Genomic DNA, 12,365 nt, shown 5'->3' on the forward strand with positions numbered 1-12,365 from the left:
TCCAAGTTATCACTGATGCATATTAAATCATATACATGAGTCATTTTCTCACTAAATTTGCATAAAATAGCTAAATGTTAATGCACCAAATGGGGTTTACTATATATGGTACAGTAAATATGCCCTTACAGGCTCGCTGAAATCAATCTCCTGTATTTTCGTTGGCAGCTTACACAGGGTGGGGTCAGAAGAAGAAACGGGGGGGGGGGAACTGTTGTGTTGCTCCCTAGAATATGACTGCATGATACCTCTGATGATTGTGCGTGAGGATTAGTATTTATTTCTAAATGAGAGGTTTAGAGAAATGGGCTTTCTGAAAGCATCAGTGCCATTCATAGATGCCAGCAAAGCATTTTTGTGCATTTTTTGCTTTTGACATGGAATGTCAGATTAAAATGATATATTATTCATTATTTTACTTGTGTTGTGCTTGTTCTGTATATGTTTGGTGATTGGGACTTTACCTCTATTAAGTTCAAAATCCTGCCAGCTTTTTGCTGCACCCATGTGCCAGTTAAACAGATAATTATGATGAGAGAATCAATCTCCTCTGCTACCATCTATTAATTGTGCCCACCACATATTTGTGCATTATACACCAGCTTTCTTTAATGCAAACTCACTGGACTAGTATGAAGGCTATGGCATCTCTGACAATAATTTATTAAGCCAAACAACTGGGGCACACTTAATAAAGAAGACTTCCTCCTTTCTCCCCCCCTCCCCGCCACCTTCCATTTTGCCATCCAAAACATATTTGTACCCACAAAGCAGGGAAGGGGGGAGTTAAAAATAAATGTATGCTTTGCCCTACAGTTATTTTAAATTAGTCCTGATAAATAATTAAGTAATGTATAATATATTATTTAGATGCAATGGTCTTAAGAATTTGAGTAGTATTTCAACTACAATTATAGTAATTTATTTATCAGTTAAAAAATTTACATAATCACAGTTCAAAATCCAGTGGACTGAAGAGATATCAGAAAGGCAGCCATGAATGTGGTAATGACTTAAGCATTAGATTGACTTTATAATATAGCAATATCATATGCAAGATGCTGGAATCTTTAATATCACTTGTATTTGATGAATCACTTTTAAATGATGGAGGTGCCTGTATTGTTTTCCATTTCTTAGTGATACGCTATGCAGAAGCAAACTATTAGGCAGAGAACTGGCTGAGGAATCACTATCTTAGGTAACATATTGTTTCTACTAGAATGGATCTAAGCTGTAGTCAATGACCAGAGTAAGTCTGAGAATTGCTTTGCTTTTTTCCAGATGATTGGGACAAGCAGTGTCTGTTCAAATGCTCCATAACAGCCTAATCTAGAAACCAGTTAAGCAAAATATGTAAATATTTATAACTCAAACTGCAAACAAGTCAAGCCACAGATTTTGGATATAAGCCAGTTGGATTGCTACTGAAACACAACAGCTTATTTTCAATCAAAGATCACATCTAAAGGTTAAAGTTTAAAAAAAAATCTGTACAAAGCTTGTGCATACTGTTTGGAGATGGAGTAACCTACCCTGCATTAGCTAAGTCACACTATGGAATTTTCCTCAGGAGTGAACACCTGAGTATTTATTTGGAGCATTTATTGTACGTTGTTGACATTTATAAGAGTTTTCCAGGGACACTGCATTTTCATTACTACTGAATATGGAGGTTAAAGAGCAAATAAACTTTTATGTCTCTGCCATACAGATTGAACATGTTGTGTTCAATTTGGTTCATTGGCTTAATTTTTTAAAACCGGAGCAGACATGATCCAGTCAAAATTAAGGCTCTGCCAGTAACATCCCTTCAAAATGCATAACTTTTGCTGAATCAACTCCCACATATGTTCTATCAACACGAATAAGCTTATAAAAGTTAGACCCCTTAAAATCTATGAGACCTTTTGAGTTAAAGTGCTTAAGATGACATGCTAGCTATTAAATATCCAATGTATGACTCAACATGGTATTGCCAGTTCTGCCACGCTGAGTTGGCAGTTTCTGCACTTTAGCAGCAAAAAGGGACCGAGAACATTTTGCAAGAACATTTAGGTGGCTATCACATACAATACAGGACCATGTCTGCAGTTACAAAGCAATTGTTAGGGAAGAGGGATATTAATTTTGTAGTGTCAGAAAACTACAAAATTAATGTTCCTCTTCCTTAACAACACCCATCAAATCAAAAAAGTACTTCTATGTTATATGCAATGCCATCCATAATGAGACAAGGCTTTTTGACTGAACAGTCTTGCAAAATGTTCTAGATCCATTTTACTACAAGCTAATAAGTTTTCTACACAGAGATAAGGAACTATTAGAGGTACAATAATTTCTACCTTCTACAGTGGCTCAAAACAACCATTACAGCTGGTACAAAAATGGTTCTTTGTGGGGGGGTTCTCCCATTTTCCTGGTATTGTCACAATGCATGGATGAAGTTATTGTGCAGGTTATTCCAGCCTTACTAGGTAAGTGGCGGGTGGGGTTTCCCTAGTTGGGACAATCTCCACATGGTTGCTGCATCTTAGAGTCCAGTTACACTGTATGACTACTACTCTCATGATAACAATGCTCCTTTATAATCCCTGTTTCCTGAGACTAGTACTGCATAGGGAATGCATTTTGCTTTAAAATTACTTTCGTTAAATTGACATTTTCACCATTTTAATTTTCATGAAATGCTTTATTTTTATTTACCTGTGCTTTCTTGAAGGAGTGTGGTCTTTTAAAAAGGGGATAACGTTATCCGCCTTTGTTATAAATAATGTATAGGGTAACCAGAGTTTATTTCAAAACCAGTAGAGTTTGCTTCAATGCAATCCAAAACATTTTGTTAACGGATACCATAAAAAAGGATCTTTGACATAGCCTTTGCACCTGAAGAAGATGCCTTCTATGTACCTTTCTTTCTATTTAGTATTGCCAGCATAGTGTAGTGGTTAGAGTGCTGGACTAGGACCGGGGAGACCCGAGTGCAAATCCCCATTCAGCCATGATACTAGCTGGGTGACTCTGGGCCAGTCACTTCTCTCTCAGCCTAACCTACTTCACAGGGTTGTTGTGAGGAGAAACTCAAGTATGTAGTACACCGCTCTGGGCTCCTTGGAGGCAGAGCGGGATATAAATGAATAAATAAATAATAATAAATTTAAACAGATACTGTTGACCAGCTTGCCAGAGAACTCATATGGCTTCTTTTTTGGCATATGTTCAATATATAAATAGTACTGTGCTATAATACAAAGTACACAAGGTGATCTACTATTTAACAATATATTAATTCTAGTAAAGCACAAAAATTTTTTAAAAAAGCTTGAGATTCAGTTCTCAGTTATTCAGATCAATGGGAAATTTCAAACCAATTCTAAGTGAAAAGAACTACATTCTTAACATCTCAATCCAAATAAAACATATTTAGTGGAAGCAAGTCATGCCATTATCAATGGCCTGGAGAGTATGTTTAGGAACTGTTTTTGGTGGATTGAGGGCTTTGGCTATACAGATTATAGGCAACTTGGTTACCTGCCTTTGGTTTGAAAGAGAGTCCGTCATAATATATGAATGGCTCTCAAAATACTATACTTTATTTGTAAAGTGAAACAAAAATGTTTTGTTGACCCTCTACACAGATTCCTTTTATTGTACATTGCTTATTTTCTTAGAACACAGGCCTCTAATTTCAGCAAGGTCTGCAGTTAAATTTTTCTCTGTCTGCAGGTATGCACATTTGGATACATTTATGCACACAGTCATTTACACATATACACATAAACTAGACAAGACTAAGAACAACAATCTTTTCTCTAAGCATTGGCCATCATTAATTTATAATGATGTTGGTATACCAAGTGTTATACCAAGTGTTGGTATAAAGGCTGTCACAAGATGGAGAAAGGAAAAGGGAGAAGGAGAGGGAGACAGATAGAGAATATATGAATGAGTCAAATGTATAGTATTGGACAGATATGTCTATATTTGTGGATATACCCTATATCCTAAACATATGGGTGTGACATTGGCCACATGCATACTTGTCTAAAAAAATGTCCACAACTCCTGCACATTATTTTTATAGAGAATTCTATTAACATTTTGGAGGCCAACCAACCACTCTTGATTAAAAAATAGACAACCTGGCAAAATAGTGTTAGATACCAGCAGGTTGTCACAAAATGCTTCTTTTATCTATAACAACCCAAGAACGTCTATGTTTACGTGCAATACACTCAAGTTCACAACAGCACACCGTACAAATAGAGCAGCCTTTCCTACACATGCCAATAGCAAATCCTGTTGATGTTAACAATGCCTTAAAGAATAATAGTACTTCAATGTGCCAGATCTTAAACACATGCACACACACAATTCTGGCTTCCTCATCAGCTTATTATAGAACCCATTAAGGTAGCTTTCTAAGATCTCATCTGCTACCTCTGGAATAAGACATTTAGCATTGCCTGGATCCTGGACACCAAACATTAGTCATTAGAAGCAAAGTAGCACCATCAATGTTAGTGCAGCATTTATGATGACAAATGTAGTGAGCCCTTTGTTTATGTGAAGCAGGATCCACTTTGGGCTGCAATCCACCAGCCAGCTCTACTGAAACCATAACTTCTCAGAAATAAGTTTGCTTTGTTATGCTCTCTGGCTGGTTTTCTCATTGCACACAAGCCAAGGTCTTTCCTGCCTTCCTCTTTGGGCTATTGGCACAGGAGAAAGCAGCTTCCATGCCACACTGAGGTGGGTGGATTTAGTTCCCAGTTGAAGAGTTAAGATGGTATCATTAGTTGCGCACAGCATGATTTCTCTCTAATCCTCTCTGGAACTTACAACAAGTTTAAATGTCCATGCATGATGTTATTAACTGGCTTTAGTAAGTACTTAAGGGAGTTTGGTTTTTTTAAGCAACCTCTGAACAAGTTATACTATACCTAGCAACAAGGTTGTAGCCACAAGCAGACTACACTTGGCAATGACTGGGAGTGGGGGGAGAGAAAGAACTAAACATAAACATAGGCCCTTCCCTCCGTAAGTAGAGCAAATTTTAAATGTTGAAGTTTGTCAGGAGTTGAGGTTACACTCCTGGGTACTAGTAATTTTGCATTTTTAAAATGCTGACATCTCAGTATTATGAAAAATTAGTCATGTGTTAATGTCATGCAGGCGGAAAGAAGGGGGGCTTCCCTCCTGGCAAATTTAGGTACAAACCAAAATAACACTACACGACAAGCTACCTAGCCAAAATAGAAAGAAGCCTCACATGGTCGTGAGGCTGGCTGAGAGGAGTACCTGAACACCAGTTCAATGCACCACTATACCAAACTGACATACAAATAGTACGTCTAACAAGTTCCACCTAATAAAACCGCGTCACTACCATTAAAGCCAGTCAGCAGCAGTTTTGCCTACATGTGTTGACATGCTGTTTCTGGAATTGCAAAAGGTTACTCAGGACTCTCCCTTGCACAGACTGACAACCAAGCCACCTTGATGCCACCAAAGGAAAGATATGCTGTAACTACTGGTTAAAAGAAATGTGGGTGAGAAATGCCCCTATTTCTATCCTGCTCATCTACTGGAGGTGATGTTCACAGTTCCTGGAAGGAGCAATAACTATAATTTCACATGGATATCTGATGGGACAAGCCTACTACAGCTATTGTAAGATCTTCATCCAAGGCTCAGATTGGTGCCTTTAAATATCACCATCACCACCACCATCATCATCATCACCGTTATTATTTCGTAGCAACTAAAGAGATAAACTTAGTCCAACGCAAAGTCCAAAGGCACCAGCCTTTGCAAAAGAAAGAGGCTGGTGAGAGAAGCCCAGCAACCTGAGGGCATGGAAGGAGTAGGGAGGTGGGGGTGGGGAACTTTGACATGACTAACCTGACAAGGCGAAGACAGGAAAGACGCTGCATTGCCCTAGCAGAGGCTGCATCAGAGGGAGGAGAGAGCGCGTGCAAGCCTCGGAGATCAGCCATCCCGTCTCCCGGGAAACACCAATCACTGCTCGCGCCTAAGAGACAAGGGCTCGCTCAGACTGGTGCTTGTCACACAGCAGCCTGGTACTGCCCAGCGGCCCGCTTGCTGCCATTGCTACGCCAGTCCTTCCAGCAGGAGCATCAGGCTCCCTCCTCAGACGGCTGCCTGGGACCTCCAAGTCGGAGGCAGGCTCACGTTCCCCTGGATCAACCCGCTTCTCTCCCTCTCTCTCTCTTTCAACACTCACACACCCAAAGGCTCTTTGTAGGGTTTGGGGTTTGTAGGGTTTGGGGTTTTTTATTGTAGGGTTTGGGGTTTTTTAAAGGAGAACTTCAGCCCCCCCCCCCAACTCCACTCTTTCTTTGTTGACGGATTTCTCTCGTGTTGTTTTCTGGATACCTAATTGCAGCAGGTACTTTCTACCCTGCAATCTCCAGGTATTAAGCTGGGGCTCGGAACGCCAGCTGCCTGCGTCTGTCCACCACCTCCCGGATCTAAATGATCTTCAGCATCTTTCATAAAGGGCTACACTAAGATCACATTGCAGTCTGCTCGTGAACGACCAGCATGGAGTCAGGCTCCGCAGTAACAACAGCAACACTGCTCTGTTCCTTGCCCAGTCACTCACTCCTTTGGGCAATCCAAGACAGCAGCATTCGCCTGGAAAGAGGATTCAAATCCAGAAGTCCACAAAGGCTTTTGCTACAGCTTTATTTCACACTAACGGGTCTTTCATATCATCTGTGGATCTCTGTGTGGCATCTGAGATTAATCAGACCCTGAACTCGCTAAAAGCTTTGACTAAGAAAGGACTTCTTGCTTGGTCCCAAACGCTTAAGCTAAAAAATAAAAATTAAAATTAAAAGGCAGATTTGGAATATGAGCCACAAAGCCAGTTCACAGAGATTTCAGTGTAAATCTGTGTGACTTCACTGAAGCTAATGGGACTAAGACTACAATCCTATGTGTACTTAGATGGGAGTAAATCCCATTGAAAAGAGAGGGACTTTGAGACATCTGATTAAACATATATAGGATTGTGCAGCATATCAGTTTCAGTCCAAGTACTTCAGCTTAACTGGGTATAACTATTAAGGCCCTAACCCTGTTTCCATTTTAAGTTAAAGGTAAATTGAACCTGGCATTCAGTCTTGGCAAAATTTATTGAGAAACCTCTTGTTGAAAATTAGGTTCTGAATTACTTGAATATATGAAGATCTCATTATTCTGTATTACTACTACTATAGAAGGAGAAGGAGAAGGAGAAGGAGGAGGAGGAGGAGGAGAAGGAGAAGGAGAAAGAGGAGATAACTGACCCATTAGCATTCTAAAATGTATTCCAAGAGTATACACATTTTCTACATGTAATCATTTTTTATTCTCTGTTTCTCTGTTTGCTATCTGCCCTCAACCTCCCTCTTGGTCCAGCTTAATTAAATAAGAACCAGACTTGTATACCATACAAGAACCCCCAGTAAATCCATCACTGCACTGACAGAGGAACACTGATTAAACAGCACAGTAACATCAAAACAGAGAGTACAAGAGGTTTGTTTAGAAAAGGCCAAAATGTACAGCTGCCAGTAGCCAGTTCTGTCGAGATAGATACCCTTATGTATCTGACTCCTGCCTTTTCTTGACTCTCTGATCCCATGCTACATCATATGGAAATAAGGTCTAGTTTCAGTGGAACTTACTCATAAGTAAATGCATAGAAACACAGACTATGTTCCATTTCTCTTGTTAAGTGTTTAACAGTACCTCTTGCAACTGCTAGCTAAACGTTCTCATTGGCAACCAGACTTGCAGAGTTGTTTAAAACTTTGGATGCTGCTGACTTATGAATGAAATTTAATTTTGCAGCTGCAGCTGGTGTAGTTTAATTCAGTCATTTAATGTACACTTAGTAAACGTGGGGCTGTGGCCAAGGTCATGCCTTTTGGAAATACAAAAACTGCATTATTTCAGGACCTATTATTTTTATCATTGTTATCTAAAAAGTCAGCTTCCATTCTTTAAGACCACAAAGCCTTTTGAACAACATTAACTTTTGGCAAGACATTTTGACTGTTCCCCAATCAGCAATACACAATTGATTTCTGAATGTCACATTACTGTTCATTTTGCTACTTAGGCCTATATTAGTCATGCTAGTGACAACTGGGATATTGAGCAAAAAGTGTCAATGATCACTGTTTTGCAGTCTTGTCATAAGAAAGGAAAGAAATGTGATGACTCTAACAAAGCAGTGGACAATAGGAATAAACCATTACAACAAAGATATTATATAACCCCTATAACCCTAATTGTTTAAAAATCTCTCACCTGCTATCATGTTTTTGTCTACATCTACAGTGCTGTCACTTGATTCTGTAGAATACTAAATTAAAAGCTGAACTAATTTGATCAAGTATAAATTATTATTATTATTACTATTTTTAGAAGTGACTAAAGCTAAGCCATTCATTGTAAAGACCTATTGTGGTACCTAATTCTGTATCAGCAAGCCCTAGTATTCCCCTACTTTCCCAGAATAAAGCTATCTTCCACTTTGTTGTTTTTCAAGATCACACTAATTAGTATTCAAAGAGAAGCACAAACTGCAGTAAACTGAAGAGGTAGCGACAGCAGACTTTCCAGGATGTCATTCCTGCGATGCCAGTCAGCTGAAACTTTCTTTAGGAACACAGACTGTTTACACTGTTTATTTTCTGGATTACTTGAGAAGCAATTTTGCAACTTGAACTTCTGAAAAAAGGATTACCCCCTTGCTCTACCTCAGCAATTCAAACTCCCAGACTGGGGTGGGGGGGGGGAGTTTGCTTGTCTGAAATAACTTTTAAATGAACACTTTTTTCATTGCTTTTTTGTTATGTGTGCATTGTACAGCCTAGCAATGATATTAGTTCTAGTGTGGGAAAATATTATAATTGAGATCTGGTAAGTTATTTGCAGACTTCAAGTTTTTCTTTACACTGTGCTGACATTTAGCATAGCCCCAGTGAGGAAAACAATACTGCCATTCATGGCTCTAGACGTAGGTTTCAATCGACTTAAGCGGGCACAATGAAACTTGGTCATTCACTGGTTACCCATATTGTGTTCTCAAATTTTCTCTCAGCAAAAGTATAATGACTCAGTATTGTATGGCTGCATAGACAAGGGCTCAGAACAAGAGACACTAGTTTTGTCTGACGGTGTGAGAAAGTCGTGAAGGGATCTTTTCTTCCAGATGGTGTTAAATTCAGCTGCCTTTTTAACATTGGCCTTGCACAGCAATCTGCTGCTCCCTTTTCAAAAAGAAAGAGACTTGGTTCCCACTAGTTAACATGCATACTCACGCAACCCTGCAACTTCACTCCAACTGTTTTACAATGCAATGGTATGCTAAATAAATTTGATCTGGGCTCTTCCAATGTTCAAGCAAGCCTTCAAAGGACTACACAGATTATATTTATACTTCTTTGGACTAAGCTTTATGTTTTTTAAGCTATTCCAAGCTCTACAGAAATATCATCTTACTGCCACAAAGTTATTTTGAGCTGAAATACTTTGAAACACAGACTAATTGAACTTGCATCACAGCTGTTAAAAACTGGAATGTGGAATGCAAAATATAATTAACCTAATTTGCATCAAATCTGTGAAAAATAAATAATAAATAATAATAAATTAACATTAAAATATATTTTATTGATTATTACTCAAGTGACATTAGCATGGTACAAAACAATTCTGATGTGACAGTGGCTAACATAGAATTATAATATCATTTAAAAAAAAAAAAACCTTTAGGTGGTTTCTTTAACAAATGTACAGAACAGACCAAGATGCAAGTAAAAACTTATTTCATAAAATAAAAATAATTGCCTTCCATGGAATGTTTTTCACTAAACAAAAGGTTTCCCTAGAAAACATCTTATTGCTTTAATTGAATGTCTTTGAGAAAGAAGCCACACACTTTGTAATGTAAATGTTAATTGTAGTAGACAATGGCCCTAGGTAAACAGCACCCCTGGACATGCAGTAAAGAAAACGCAGAAAGGCACTTAACAATGAAAGGTTGCCCGCACAAACAGAACTTCCAAAGTAAACAAACAAGGGGACTGCCCATTGGACACTACAGTAGTAAACTTTGGCACGTGTACAGCAACCAAAAAGGATCCCTTTGTCAACAGAGTCTCTCCGGAGCTTCATCCAAAACTCAGCGCAAAGTCACTAAGGCTGCAATCCTATGCACTCTTACTTGGAAGTAAGCCCTACTGAACTCAATGGGACTTACTTCTGAGTAAACATGCCTAGGATTGTGCTATAAGCTCCTCGGAGATTAGCTCCTGCAAGATCATTTGCGTCAGTTTTACTTTTAAGTTTCACTTTTAAGCTACAGCCCCCGTTTTATAGAGAAAATGCAAAGTGCATGTCATTATAGATAAACTAAATTATTTTTCAAACACCCGCACATAGCGGCACACACACACACACACAGCCCTCTGTTAATATTTAAAATGGTCATTTTATATCATTTCATTTTAGCCTCCAGTTTGGGGGTGGGCATAATAAACCAAAATGTTTTAGACTGCAGTCCTCTGCACACTTACTTGGGAGTAAGTCATATTCAACCCAGAGGGTCTAACTTCTGAGTCCGATCTTTCCACATAGGATCGGACCAAGCCTAAATCAGAGTAGCCCTGAAGTTGATCAAGGAGGCTGCTTTCTTATCTTTTGGGGGTACATACTGCCTTTTAAAGTCACTCTTGTTTAAACTAAACTTTTAAAAGTTAAAAGTTTAGCACTAAAGTGTAATGATTACAGGGAACAAACATTGTGAACGTGTGTAAGCGTAAAAAAAATGGATATTGTCTAGGCCGAAAATCAGATCTCTGAGAATGAGCTCATAAGATAAGACAGAAGTTCTTGCTTCCTATAAGCTCTTCGCTTTTCTCTTTCGTGAATGTGCTGTTGCAAATTTCCACCCCAGAAGCAAAACTACATTTGATTATGAGGAGCTGAAACAGGGGTTATAGAATTAACAGAAACAGACAGTCTGCAGCTACAGAACAGTTGGGGTCCCCACTTGGGAGCCTGCAGATGGCTGTGGGTGGGAAATGCCTCCACTTTCTTAAGGGATGGAGATGAGTCTGGTGTGGTGCACTTGATGTTTTTTTCATACGGCAACCCCCAGCAGGGCTGTCTGTCATAGGCTGCCGGGCCATAGCATTGCCACTTGCCCCCGAGCGTGGGAATGGGAGCGTCCAGCCGTTCACATCTCAGGCATTCCGTTTAACGGAATCAATTAGGCAAGACCAGACCCTCAGATTCCCCACCCCCTTTCCATCTTTTTTTTTTTTTTTTTTTTTTTGGTCAGGTCTATATACGTCCTAATTATTTCAGTTTGAGATGCCAGAGCTGTTTCCTGGATAGATCTGATCATCCTTAAACAAGAAGAGAGGGGGCGCACACGTGGGTTTGGGAGTAAATGTCACTTTCATTTCCAATGCTAGCCGCAGAGTAAGACACAGACTACTTTTTAACACTTTGACAAGGGTGGGGGTAGGCAATCTCATCTCCATCACGTCTTTCTGCTTCAGTAGCTTCCTCAAGGAAACCCTCTAGGAACAGAGAAACATCTGTGCTTGAATTTTGAATAGGAGACTAGTTAACTTTGCTTTGCTTAAAAAAAAAAATCAACCATCTCCCTTTTTATTTATATTTTTTGCTGCTCCGAGGAATTCTCAGTGGTCAGAAATTATTGACCTCGCCTTACTCTTCAGTCCAAACGTTTATTTTGTACGCTTCAGCTTTTATCGCTAACAATAATAATATTCCTGACACCACTACAAAACTTAGAGTTTCACAGGCAGAGTTTGCCACACTCTGGTGACTGAAGCAGGCACATGAAGCACACACACACACACACACACACACACACACACACACAACTGCAGTCCTAAACACACGTACGGGGTGTAGGTCCCAAGCCCCATTGAACTCAATGAGTCTATGGGAGTAAATATGCTTAGGATTATAGCAGTCTAACATAATTAAAATTCAAGCAAGGCCATGAGATTTTGTGTCCCAACACATGTTCAACATTTCTAAAGGTTTATAAAACAAAACAAAAAACAAACAAACAGTTGCATGACCCCTTTAAGTCTTGACTTATCTCTACCACCTGCCCACAGAACAGCAAATATTTGCACATGCATCTTGTTTACCATGAGCACCATATCCTCTTTGCAGCGAATGGTTTACTCTTCATCATCTGTGCTTGGCATCCTGTACATGCATGTGTGTCTGTGTGTCTGTGTGTACATACATATTTGGCACTCGTATATCACTGTTTCCTCCACTCTCGCCTTGAGCTG

Source organism: Hemicordylus capensis, chromosome 2 (assembly GCF_027244095.1).
Source record: "Hemicordylus capensis ecotype Gifberg chromosome 2, rHemCap1.1.pri, whole genome shotgun sequence".
NCBI classification, from domain to species: Eukaryota; Metazoa; Chordata; class Lepidosauria; order Squamata; family Cordylidae; genus Hemicordylus; species Hemicordylus capensis.